At 39.6% G+C, this 12,176-nt stretch overlaps 1 long non-coding RNA gene across 1 annotated transcript in view; it reads left to right on the forward strand.

The window, feature by feature from the left end:
* Nucleotides 1–3,725: 3,725 nt before the first annotated feature.
* Nucleotides 3,726–12,176, forward strand: part of LOC122207780 — an 85,325-nt gene continuing 76,874 nt past the window's right edge. The window contains exon 1 of the long non-coding RNA XR_006197020.1: nt 3,726–3,807. This is a non-coding gene — a long non-coding RNA (uncharacterized LOC122207780). The remainder of the gene's footprint in view (nt 3,808–12,176) is intronic.

Here is a 12,176-nt window from a genome sequence, read left to right on the forward strand (position 1 = left end):
GGTGAGGAAAGGGCTTTGGGACAGTAGGAAATGGGAGGCAGACTGGGGAATGGAGATGAATACCTCAGCTGCTTCCAAAGCCTACAGGTCTACACTGGCTAACAGGGCATAGGCTCCTTGGAGAAGGGTCATCACAGAACCCAGAAACTGGTCTCAGAATGATGGTGGTTGGGAGAGGGAGACATCAGTTGGTCTCCTTGGGAATCCTAGAAGTTGACAGTAACTCCTCGTAGAATAGGGCACTATTCTAATCTATGACCAGTCTGTACTCAACCTGTACACAATCAGAACTGTATCGCAGGGATGTTAGATGGCTTCGTTCCAAAATGTCATGTCAAAGCAAATATCCTTAAGACTCACTAGATCACATTTTCCATATGGAAGACAGGAGAATAATAAAAAGTACCGGGGAACAGAAACCATATCAATCAACAGGTGATACTCCTCAGGGAACCTCTTGGGAAACTGGATGACAGGAGCTGCTGGTAAAGGCACAGATGTGTCCTCGAAGGGGTCACACCCAGGACTGGGCCTGCACCTTTCCAGGGGACTAGATGGTCCTGATCTGCAGGGAGCCTAATGTGGGCCAGAGCACCTGGAGCATTCTCAAAAAGGGGAAGGTCTGTGCAGTGGTTTCCCTGGAGGGTGGGGACAGCAGCTCTTATTTGCTTAGAGAAATTCTCTCATGCTGGGAGTGGGAAGAACTAGTTTAGCTTATCAGCCTTGGTCTCTCAGCTGCCCAGAACCCCCGTATTCCCCCAGTTTCCAGTCCACAAATTAAGCCAAAAACTGGAGTGCTAAGGAGGACTATAATAATGAATAATGATGATGATGGCAATAATAGCAACAATATCACCAACGATATTAATAATAGTGGTTGTAAGAACATTCACCACTACTATCATTTATTGAGTACTTACTACTTCCCATATATTGTGCCTACTTCTTTATATGTAATCCCACTGAATGTTCACAACAACCATGTGTATTTTATAGATGTAAAAACTGAGGCATAACAAAGTGAAGTAATTAAGGTAAAATTCTGAAGCTAGAATCTGAATGCTGGTCTGTTGGACACAAAAGCCTACACTTGGAATCATGGTACTGCAGTGGGTGATGTGGGTGGTTTGCTCTCTCCTTCTTTTCTAATGGGGCAAGATCTGATTTGGTTCAGGTACCAGCCTTCTTCCATTTAGTCCTGTGAGTTAGGGGAATCAACTCCATCCTCAGGTGTGGGTGGGTCCTACTTAGTCCAATCCAATAAGCATGTAGCATTTCCCCTGTCACTGTTATGGATCTAGGAATGGGCATGGTATCTAACTAGGCCCAAACTTGGCCTTATATTCTGTGACTGGGGGGGAGACTGTCTCTCTCTCTTTCCAGCAGGAAATAAAGAAGGTTCCCATTGCTGTGGGTAGCCATCTTGTAAGTATGAGAAAAGCTAACCTGGGGACATAGAAGACATCAGAGTCAAATGACTGATGGATAGTAGGCACTGAGAACAAGAACTCTGATTATTTAGTGCCTGCAGTCCTATTAACTATCTATTGACTTCCTCTTACGTTATCTGATAAACTTCTTTATTTATTTCAGCAGCTGAATCAGGGTTTTTGCAACTTGCAATTCAGAATATCCTGATAGAGCTATGTCCTCGCTCAGTAATGTGCAAAACGGAAGTGCCCAGTATCCTCAAGGGACATTTGCTGTCTTAATTTTACAAAACATTTTCTTGTTTTCGTTAACCTTAAACATTTCTTAGCATCTTAAAATGTTTTAAATATATACTTACATCCTCTAGAGGTCCTTAGAGCTACATTCTCTTTTTCTTCTTTTCACAAATATTTCCTAACTTCTCTCACACCAACCCAGTAAAGGACCGTAATGATATTTCTTAGCCTGCCTTTTGTCTCCTTCTGGTTTCATCAATATTTTAATATGAAAGATCACAAAAATATCTTTTCAAAGAAAAGTTATGACAGGAATTGTGGGAGCCAAACACATGACCCATAGGAAAGCCTCTTTCTTGGAACACACAGTAATGCTTATGGCACGTGTCCAAGCACCAGGAAGAGCTGAATGGAGGGAGGTCAGTGGGACCAATAATAGTCACAAAGACAGGCTTGGGTAGGCCCAGGGAGGTGGGTGGGGAGGTGGGACCCAGAAAGTCCAGCAGCCAGGCCCAATTATTCCACTGCTCTTAAGAATAGAAATTGAATAGAGATCATTAGCGTCTACTCTTATGTTATGAAGCCATGCTGACACTGAGAGCTTGAACCACAGAGAAACAAGTTAGAAATAACCGTAATCCTGTCTATGTATGCATCCAAGTGCTGTGCGCTGTGAAAGCCTGAGGTTTAGAACAACGGCCTGGGAGGGTGAGTGGCTGGCTTTTTAGGGAAGATGCAGAGTATGTAAGCAATGAAATTGGCATGAATTATTAGGGAAGCTAGGTTGTCACCAGATTCTATAAGCTCTTCACAGTCTGAGCAAATGGCTGGGGATGCAGCATTATTCCGCTTGTCATCAGAGATTCCAAAGGAACAGTTTTAGAGATGTTTGATGATATTCAGATCATAGAACTGTATTGTCACTATTTCTATATGGTTGGCTTTATACATGGTTAGATCAGCACTCCTTTGGAGTTTAATTTTAGCACATCTAATTTCTTACCAGTATAAGAAGGAGAGGCCTGAGTGGGCATGATTGTGTTAATTATATTTCTTCCCCGGAATACAGGCAACATTGTCGGTTGTTGCCTTTTATCTCTGCATTAGCCTTTTCAGATTCTTCTTTATAGAAAACCAGAACTGCACTGCTCCCTGTTTATTAGGACAGTGGAGGCTGGCCAAGTAATTATGGCAGGTCATTGCTTTAAGAAGGGTTAAAATAAAAAGTAAGAAGAGGTGGAAATGGAAGAAGGAAACGGAGTTTTATGCCTTAAACTTGCTACTTAATTTCTTCTTGTATGGTGGTTGCATTAAATCCTTATTTCCTCTAAAAGCAATGTTATAAATTAGAACTCTATTCCTGGAAACCCAGTTAATTATATGTAAATATTCAAAATATTGATCACAAAAATAAAGGAAACATGTGCAACAGGGGTAATATTTTGGAAATCATACTGGAAGCATTTAAATATTTCTTTTAAACAAAGTTCCCGACGTAGCCATGAGTACTCCAAGAGGTTTTGGAAATAGATGTGCACAGGCGAGAAATTCCCAGATTCATCTAGCAGATCAAGAATCAAGCATGGAGAATGCAGACCCAGGGTCACCCTTCTGCCTCTGAAGGCCGAGTCCTGCTTTCCAATGGTAAAGGAAGGATACGAAGCAGAAAAAGTAAAAGACAAAACCCTACCCTTGTTGATTGCAGAGAGCAACAAGGAAGATGTTGGAAGGACCAGTTCTCTGTAATCTGTGCAACAAGGAACAGACCTAGGATATTTGTTTTTACCAAATGTCAGTGCAAATGCTCTCTAACAAACAGTGTGTGATGCTGTGAGATCTGAATGACTGATGAGTGGGGAAGGTTGGTGAAAGCTGCCTTGTTTGCAAGTTATCCTGGAAAGAGTTAGGATTATTATTTCCACATTTCACTTTTAATATTTTTTCTGATTATAAGAAACACATGCCCAGCGTAAAAAGAAGGAACTTCTTTTTGCTCATCATCCAGAGCAATCACTGTTCTTAAGTGTGTTTTCCTCCTATAATTTCTTTAAAGGAAATCCCAAGAAGCCTCAGGAGTTTCTGGGAATGTCTATGAATTTAAGAAGAAGAACTTTAAGGAGATGAAATAGGAGATAAGAGAGTAAGTAACGCATGGGATGCTCAGAGCTGAATCTCAGAATCTCAGAAACACTGCTTGGAATAAATCTGAAGGAGTGGTTTGGTATATTTTATCATCTTAATTTATATTATTTATTATTATTATTATTTAATGTTTATTTTTGACAGAGAGAGACAGAGCATGAACAGGGGAGGGGTAGAGAGAGAGGGAGACACAGAATCCGAAGCAGGCTCCAGGCTCTGAGCTGTCAGCATGGAGCCCGACGCAGGGCTCGAACTCAGAGACCCTGAGATCATATCCTGAGCCGAAGTTGGCTGCTCAACCGACTGAGCCACCCAGGTGCCCCTTACATCTTAATTTATATTATAATGAGAAGTAGAATGCAAATATCTTCTGGGTCCTCATCTTCTCCTACTGTTTTAAGACTGCTATCAGAAATGACCCATTGTAGAGAGAATTAATGAATGGGAACTAATCCACCAGAGCCAGGGACAAGGAAATATGACTGTAATTATATGAACACTTTTGGTCATGACTATAGTTAAGGCACCTGTTGTAAGCACTCAGTAGATTACTTTTTACTTAAGGTGTCTGATGGTCTTCGTCTAAAATGAATTTAAATTGTTACTGCTCCATTACATTTTTCCATATTTCAGTGACCTGGAATCTCGTAGACAGTTGCAGGTTTGGAGAAATTAAATGGCAGTTCAACAAATGTTGACTTTAGTAAGCTTTTAAGTTTTGTTTTGCATGAAATTGTTAATAACAGACTAGAGAAATATGGTGGAAACCCATGGTTCCCAACCTTTACTGAGGGGAAGGACTCTTCATGATATAAAACAATGTAATAGACCCCCCCCCCCCCATATAATAATGGCTTCCTGTACCTAGTCTATGCTTTATATGAATATGGATTAGTGTATTCTGTGAAATAATTACTTGACTTTGGTTCATAGGCTGGGCTTTAGTCACTCAATTATTAGAGAAGAATAAGCAACTTTCAAAGAACTGCTCTTCGTGTGGTATATCTCCTCCTAGTCCTGGAAACTTCTTTGGTCTGCCTGTCTCAGGAATTTTGCTAGCCTTCTTGTTTTGTCAGTTAGTCTTACTTCAGTCACTCATGTCAGGCCCGAGCAGAAAACTGTATCTCTGTTGTATGGTTCCGTGATTCCTTCTTTTATTTTGTGGTAAATTGTCCCAATAGAATTGAGCCAAATGAGTGACATGGAAAAGAGCCTCTTGACTGGCTGTCTGCTGGTCCTATTTTTATTGTTCCTTGCAGGGACAATTAGAAGTACACTGCAAATGTCTTCATAATCTAGTCAGTGGCTCACCTGGGCTGGCATTTGAGAGCAATTAATTCACCTTCCATGGGATGCTGAAGATTTCCCTACAAAGCTGAGAGAAGAACTAGAATTATGTTTTGAGTAGATATTACACTGTTGCCATTTCTTTTGATTTCTTTCAGGGTATAGATCCTGCAGCTTTCTGCCCTGTTTTAGCTGGGAATGCAATTGTTCTGGTTATTATTAGTTCAGAAAGGAGAGAGATGTTCTGTTGAGTCACTCCATTCAGTGCTGGCTGTGGAACGTTCATGGCACAGCTGGAAAAATAGTCTGTTGCTTTTATTGAAAGGATGATCTTTCCTTTGGCAGGAGCAAAACCTGTATCTAGCAGAGAAACACTTAAGTAGTCAGAAAGACAATCATTTTTTAGTTCTAAAAAATATACCAATGAAAAGCTGGTTTTATGATGCAAATATAGTGCCAATGACTAAGCTACTTTGAAGTGCAGAAGTCTGAGAGTGGTTTGGCATAGGCCTGGAGCCCCCCCAGGATATTCTGAAGGGATGCTGAAATTCTTTTTTTAATTTTTTTTTAACGTTTATTTATTTTTTGAGACAGAGAGAGACAGAGCATGAACGGGGAGGGTCAGAGAGAGGAGACACAGAATCTGAAACAGGCTCCAGGCTCTGAGCTGTCAGCACAGAGCCCGACGCGGGGCTCGAACTCACGGACCACGAGATCATGACCTGAGCCGAAGTCGGCCGCTTAACCGACTGAGCCACCCAGGCACCCCTGAAATTCTTTACTAGAGTTTTGAAGGTTGCCTTTCTCACATTGAACACTATCTTTGTCATGAGAGTTTAGCGGTATAGTACTTTAAAATTTAACCCCCTCTGAAAATAAGCCACTGGGAGAGAAATCAGTATAATGTTTCTGACTCTGGGGTAGATTGCTGATTTAATCAGTTATTAGCTATGGATGTGAGCAAATGACTTCACTAACCCTCAGTTTCCCTATCTGTAAAGTGGAGTAGATAATAGAATCTACCTTAGAGAGTTGTAGTGGGAAGTCGATGAGGTATAACACAGTGCCTGGCATAGCGTGGAGGCTCAAGTAATGCTAACTGTTATTATTCGATTATTAAAATATCTAGCAGTGGCTGGTATTTTATACCACTCCTAAGTTCCACTTCTCTTTTGTCTGAAAATTTGGCTCATTTTCAGCCAAATTTTTCTCTCCTACTTTTTTGTGCCATACTCTGCTAATGCCCCTTGGCCAAAGACCACCAAGAACATGCCTGCAGTTGAACCAGTCAGATTTGTGACTTCCAGACGAAAAAGAAAACACTTACTGTGGGAAATCATGGGTCTCTCAGTAAGAGGGTGTCAGAAGGAAACTTTGAAGCATTTGGGCTTCAGTTAGGCGACTTGGGGGAGGGTCTAAGGAAGCAGGAATTGCCTTCGGATTGGGTCCCGGTAGAAAATGGGGCAATACTATGATTGGGTATCTCAATGAATCTCACTTACAGGAAAGGGAAACTGGAATGAGGATAAAGCTCTACATGGTAACGAAGTAGCAGTCCCTCATTTTGGCTAAGAGCAGGGAGGTGTGTGGCACTTTGTGGGTGGCACAGTGACCTGTTTTTGTCTGTGCTTTGCCAAAATCATGAAGTGGCTCTGCTTTGTCCCATTTTATCATGGTCTCAGAGTGTCAGTCTGAGGCTGATATTCTGTGAGATTGTTTGTCTCCTGGGAGAGTCACATGGTCTAGTTGTGAGCCCCAGGCCATCTTCTCAATGTCAGGGCCTATTCCTCTTTCTTTCTCAACCATTATAACTAGAATTCTGAAGAATTCTTCCAATTATTTTTGAATCTACTCCTGGACATTGTTCTTTGCTCTGACAATGAGCAAAGAAGACAACCTATGTGTCCTAGAAGACCTTATATTCTAATCATGGGAGGCAGACAACCAAGGAAACAAATGAAGAAACCAAATGTTTTCAGCTCTTGATAAGTGCTCTGAAGAAAGTAACAAGGGTTTTGACAGAGAATTATGGGGGGTCTGCTATTCACAATGAGGACAAATGTTACAGAGATCCTGGTGGGGCTTTTCTGGACTGGCTAAGTGTGGAACTCAGATACTCTACATTATAGCCCGTGTTTAATTTCCTTAAATCAAATAATTTCCTTGAGATAGGTAGCTTTGCATACACATGCATGCATACAATTTTCTACAAGTGATATCAGACTTACCAATAGATATGAAAGACAGGATTTTGTTCTCATGCTAAGAATATTTGGAATACTTAGGAGTCTCGAATCTGGTAGGGAAAAGTATAGGGTGATGGTGAGTGTTTTGAAAATTTGCATTTGTAGATTGTGGGGTTTGTAATACACTGATTTATTCCACAATGATGGCATGAGATGTTAGCCAATTCCGGAAGCTATATTGAAAAGGAACTATACTTTTTCAGTTACTTCATTTTATTTGTATGGCAATACATTTGCAAGTCCACTGGTTTTTTTCTGCCTTATTGCAAATTAAATAACTTGGACCTAATTTTTCAATTTCTGCTTCTCCATTTTTCTTTGACTATTAATCAAATTGTGCCTTCTGATTGTGGCAACAACAATAAGAGAAAATAAATACCACTCTTAAAATATGAGTACTTTTAAAATTATAGATTTAAATTAAAAATTAGCAATACTTCTTAAACTTTTAATTGCATTAATTCTGTATTCTACTTAAACTTCAAAATAAAATGGTCAGAGTTATAAATTCAGTAATGTGATAATCTCCTTCACATCAGCCTCTAGCGTGGAAAATCCTTATCTTTTATTTAGCAAGACTTCATTTGTCTTACCACCTCAAACATTTACTCAATTACAGCTTACCCTTGAACAACACGGGTTTTGAACTACATGGGTCCACTTATATGCATTTTTTGTTATAAATACAGTGCAGTCCTGTAAGTGTATTTTCTCTTCCTTATGATTTTCTTAATAACATTTTCTTTTCTCTAGCTTACTTTATTGCAAGAATACAGTATAAATAATACCTACAACATATAAAATATGTTAATCATCTGTTTGTGTTATCATTAAGTCTTCTGGTCAATAGTAGGCTATTAGCAGTGAAGTTTTAGGGGAGTCAGAAGTTATATACCGATTTTTGACTGTGTGGAGGCCAGTGCCCCTAACCCTCATGTTGTTCAAGGGTCAACTGCATTCAAATTTTCTATTGAATATTTCTTCATAGTGATAACTTGCTGGCCCTTCTTTGCTAATAATTTAGCTAATAGCACTTTGCTTCAGTACCTTTGGTCAGGAAGATCAGCAACACAAAGATAAAGGTTGAAAAGTTCAATCCTTCCTTAGCAATGAGGGTTTCCTCTAAAAGCTGATGGGATATCTAGTTATTCATCTGGGGATAAATATCTCATTGGCATCTGAAGAAGTTGCTTTTTACCTTTCTATCTCTAAGTAACAACTTATGTACCTTGGTAAGGTATTTATTAAGCAAAGCATGTACCAGCCTTTGATAGTTATGAAAGTGGTTGAGTTTGGATTGTGGCTAATACAGAAGGGAGAGTGGGAGCCTTCTGCAGTCAGTAGAGGCAGGAACAAAATGGCACCATGGAAACACCAAATTTTGCAAGTTGGAAAGGTATTATATTTGAAACTTAATTGACAAGCTCCTCTTGGCCAAATTTGCCTAAGAATAATAGCTGTATTTTTTTTTTAATACAGTGTTATATTTTGGTTCATGACCATACACTTAGCTTCTCTTGTCTTTTCTGTACCTTGTATTGATTTAATGTTCTTGTTTTTACACAAATATTGCTGTTTGTGAGTTTTTTGCTTTTGCTTTAGATGTTACCTCTCAGGAACAAGTAAATTTCACTGCCCATTACAGTTATTCTTTTACACTACCAACTTTTACACTAAACTGACCTATCAGTTTATTAATAGAGGGGAACTGACATTTTCTAGATCTTTCACAACCTCTGGCTCAAAATTGACTCTATGGGAGGCACTCAGTACTCTAAGACCTTATTTTGAGAGATGGCTCTCTTTTATTCCTGGACTTGGTGTCCCTTTAATGGAAAACTGCAGTATGAGCCACAAATACCGTATCATATAGGACTACAGTTTTTTCTGGTACTCTGAGATAGAAAAATGAAGTGAGAAAGACTGAGAAGTGATGATGGGGGTTGGAAAAGACTGCCAGCTGTAAAGCATACAAGACCGATAAAAAGATGTGTTTCCATTTCAGTATATTTGTAGGTACAATTCCATGACTGGATCCCTAGATTCCTGTGCTATTCTAGTGAATAGGCTGCTTCTTGGGCTGAGAGTATTTGGAAAGTCAGGTTTCATTCTGTGGTTTCTTATGCCTAGCAAGTGGTAATTTGTGAGTGGGTTTTTTCTTTGCTCATTTTCTTTTCTATCCTTCCATGACTTATCTTTCCTTTGTTCCCTACATTAGTTGGCAAGGTCCCTGCTAAGCATGGGTCAGGTGTTGGGTGGAGGCCTGCTGACTGGTCCTTGGGTTGTGCACCATTCTGTGACCCGGACATCAGCTGTGCTTTCATCCTCTCGCTCCAGAAGCCACAACCACCCTTTCTGTGTTCTACCTGTGACTGCCTGTGTGCAGACCTAGCACCTCTTTCTTGAAGAATCTACTTACCCAGAAACCTGGTAGACCAAGAAAGTTTCACAGAGGATTTTATAGTGGACACAGAGGAGTAGATTTACCTTATTCACATGCAATTTTTACATCTTCACTAGACAAGTCTATTTTATCCTCTGCTTGGTGGCATCTGAACTTTTCTGCCTCTTTTCCCCCAAATAAAGCTCTTCTCTCCAATTTCTGGATTTTCTTTGGGGGCACTTGAAAATGTTCACCACTTCATGCTGGAGAGCAGTGAAAGCTATCATTATGAGGAGTTCTTTTGCCCGCCATTAGCAAGACAATAACTATCAGCTTCACTTGAAAGCTGTTTTCTTGGCAGATGGTACTGTGTGTTGTCCAGCTGTATACCTCCCTCACTTGAGAGTAAAGTTAAGAAGTGAAATGCGAAAAGTGTATAACTAAATGTGGTTTATGTTTCCATAAATGATAACTACAATTCTAGGCCATTAGTATTTTAAAATATTAATTTTACAAAAAAGAACAAAAAACATTAAAAAAACAAGTTTTCTCTCAGCTCTTAGATTCAGATCCTTCTTTCTATGTCTTTGGGCTTATTTGTTGGCTGCCTTTGCCATTTTTACAGATGCTGTTAATATACTGTTTGATTTTTCTTTGGTTGAAGCTAGGAGTTGCATGAAAAAATGAAACATTTTTGGATATTTATTTCAGCTTATTTGAGCACAGTTGCAAAATAAACTTATTTGAATTTTATCTTCCTTGCATTCCCAGCCTGTCTTTACTGAAGAAATATGTTTCAGCGGTGAATACAGATGTTTGAAGTCACAAGTGCTTGTATTGAAGGTTTATTATTTGGAATGGAGAAGTACTCAGAAAAACCCGTATCAAAACTTTTAAGAAAAGCAATTCAGAATCTTCATTCTCTTACACAGGCTTTCTTATCTTACTTTATAATTATTTTGTGTGTCCTTGGAAGCAATTTGTAATCAGAATATCATGGTCAGTTTCACCATAGACCTCTCTTTTTGTCAGAAATGATTTATAGTAGGCAGCGGCATCTTGCATTTACATACACATCTCTTCTTTTAGAATTTATCTTCAAGAATTAGAACTTGAGCTAGAATTTATCTTCAAGAGACTCTACTAGGAGGATGTTAATGGTGATAATAACTGCTTTTGTGTATGACTTGGTTTTCTGTGTGTTTAAGGAAAAAAACCCTCTAAACCTTGGGGTAATATGCACAGCCTGGTGTAGTTAATGAAATGAATGCTTTTTAAAGTTCCCAAATGCCAATTCTCATACCATCCTGCTAGTTTTGGCCAGTCTGCTGTGCTCTCCACATTCTGTTCCCTGCTACTACCATTGGTCCTGTGCTGAAAGGACAGATCTTAAGAATCATTACAATATTTTTCATTCTTTCATTCCTGTTTTGTTGATGCATTGTGCAAGGTGCTTTGTGAACATTTTCTTTTTTTTTTTTTTAATATGAAATTTATTGTTCAAATTGGTTTCCCTACAACACCCAGGGCTCATCCCAACAGGTGCCCTCCTCAATGCCCATCACCCACCCTCCCCTCCCTCCCATCCCCCATCGACACCTCAGCTTATTCTCTGTCTTTAAGAGTCTCTTATGGTTTGGCTCTCTCTCTCTCTCTAACTTTTTTTTTTCCCTTCCCCTCCCCCATGGTCTTCAGTTAAGTGAACATTTTCTTTAATCAACAATAATTAAAAAGTCATAGGTATGAATATGCCTCACAGGAAAGAAACAGGTTCAAGAGGAGCCCCAGTTATTTGCTAAGAAGAAGCAACAGGATTTCAAACTATGTTTTTTTGGCTGTGGCAAAGTTCTCTGTTATGTCATGTCTTTTCCAGGATGGTGACACAATTCTGTCTGATATGGCATTATCCTTTAACCCGTGGGCCCACGCAGTGATTTGAGCTGGCTGCCAGAGGAGAATCCTAGGGCCATACCTGAGTCTGCTACATTCTTTGGGCACTTTGGATGATCCAACTTGACTTTGCCCTGGCCAGCCTTTGCCACCAGGCCTATTATCCCAGTCCTGTACAGTTTTGCCTTGCGTCTCCAGTTTGCTGGCCATCCATCTCAGCAGGTATTGCTTTTGAGTTCATATCCTTAGGACAGAGCCACCCTGAGAGCTGAATTTTGGAAAGGAGTCCAAAATTCAAAATTTGGAAAATCCAATATTTTTGGATAAAATATTTAAAAATCAAAGACTATAATCCCAATTTCCTCTTCATTTGAGTAACTGAAGGATTTTTTTAACACCTTTGAGTTTAAAAAAAAGAAAAAAGGCAAGCAGCTCAGGTCACAGCTTTGCTTGAGTTGCTCTGAGAGAAATTACTCAATTGCTCCTGCTTTTTGTCCAGGGCCATCTGGTATTGACCCACATAGCCTAGAAATTGAGTTCTCTGCTCAGAGTTGAGAGAGA

The sequence above is a fragment of the Panthera leo genome, chromosome A1 (genome assembly GCF_018350215.1).
Source record: "Panthera leo isolate Ple1 chromosome A1, P.leo_Ple1_pat1.1, whole genome shotgun sequence".
Classification (NCBI taxonomy): domain Eukaryota; kingdom Metazoa; phylum Chordata; class Mammalia; order Carnivora; family Felidae; genus Panthera; species Panthera leo.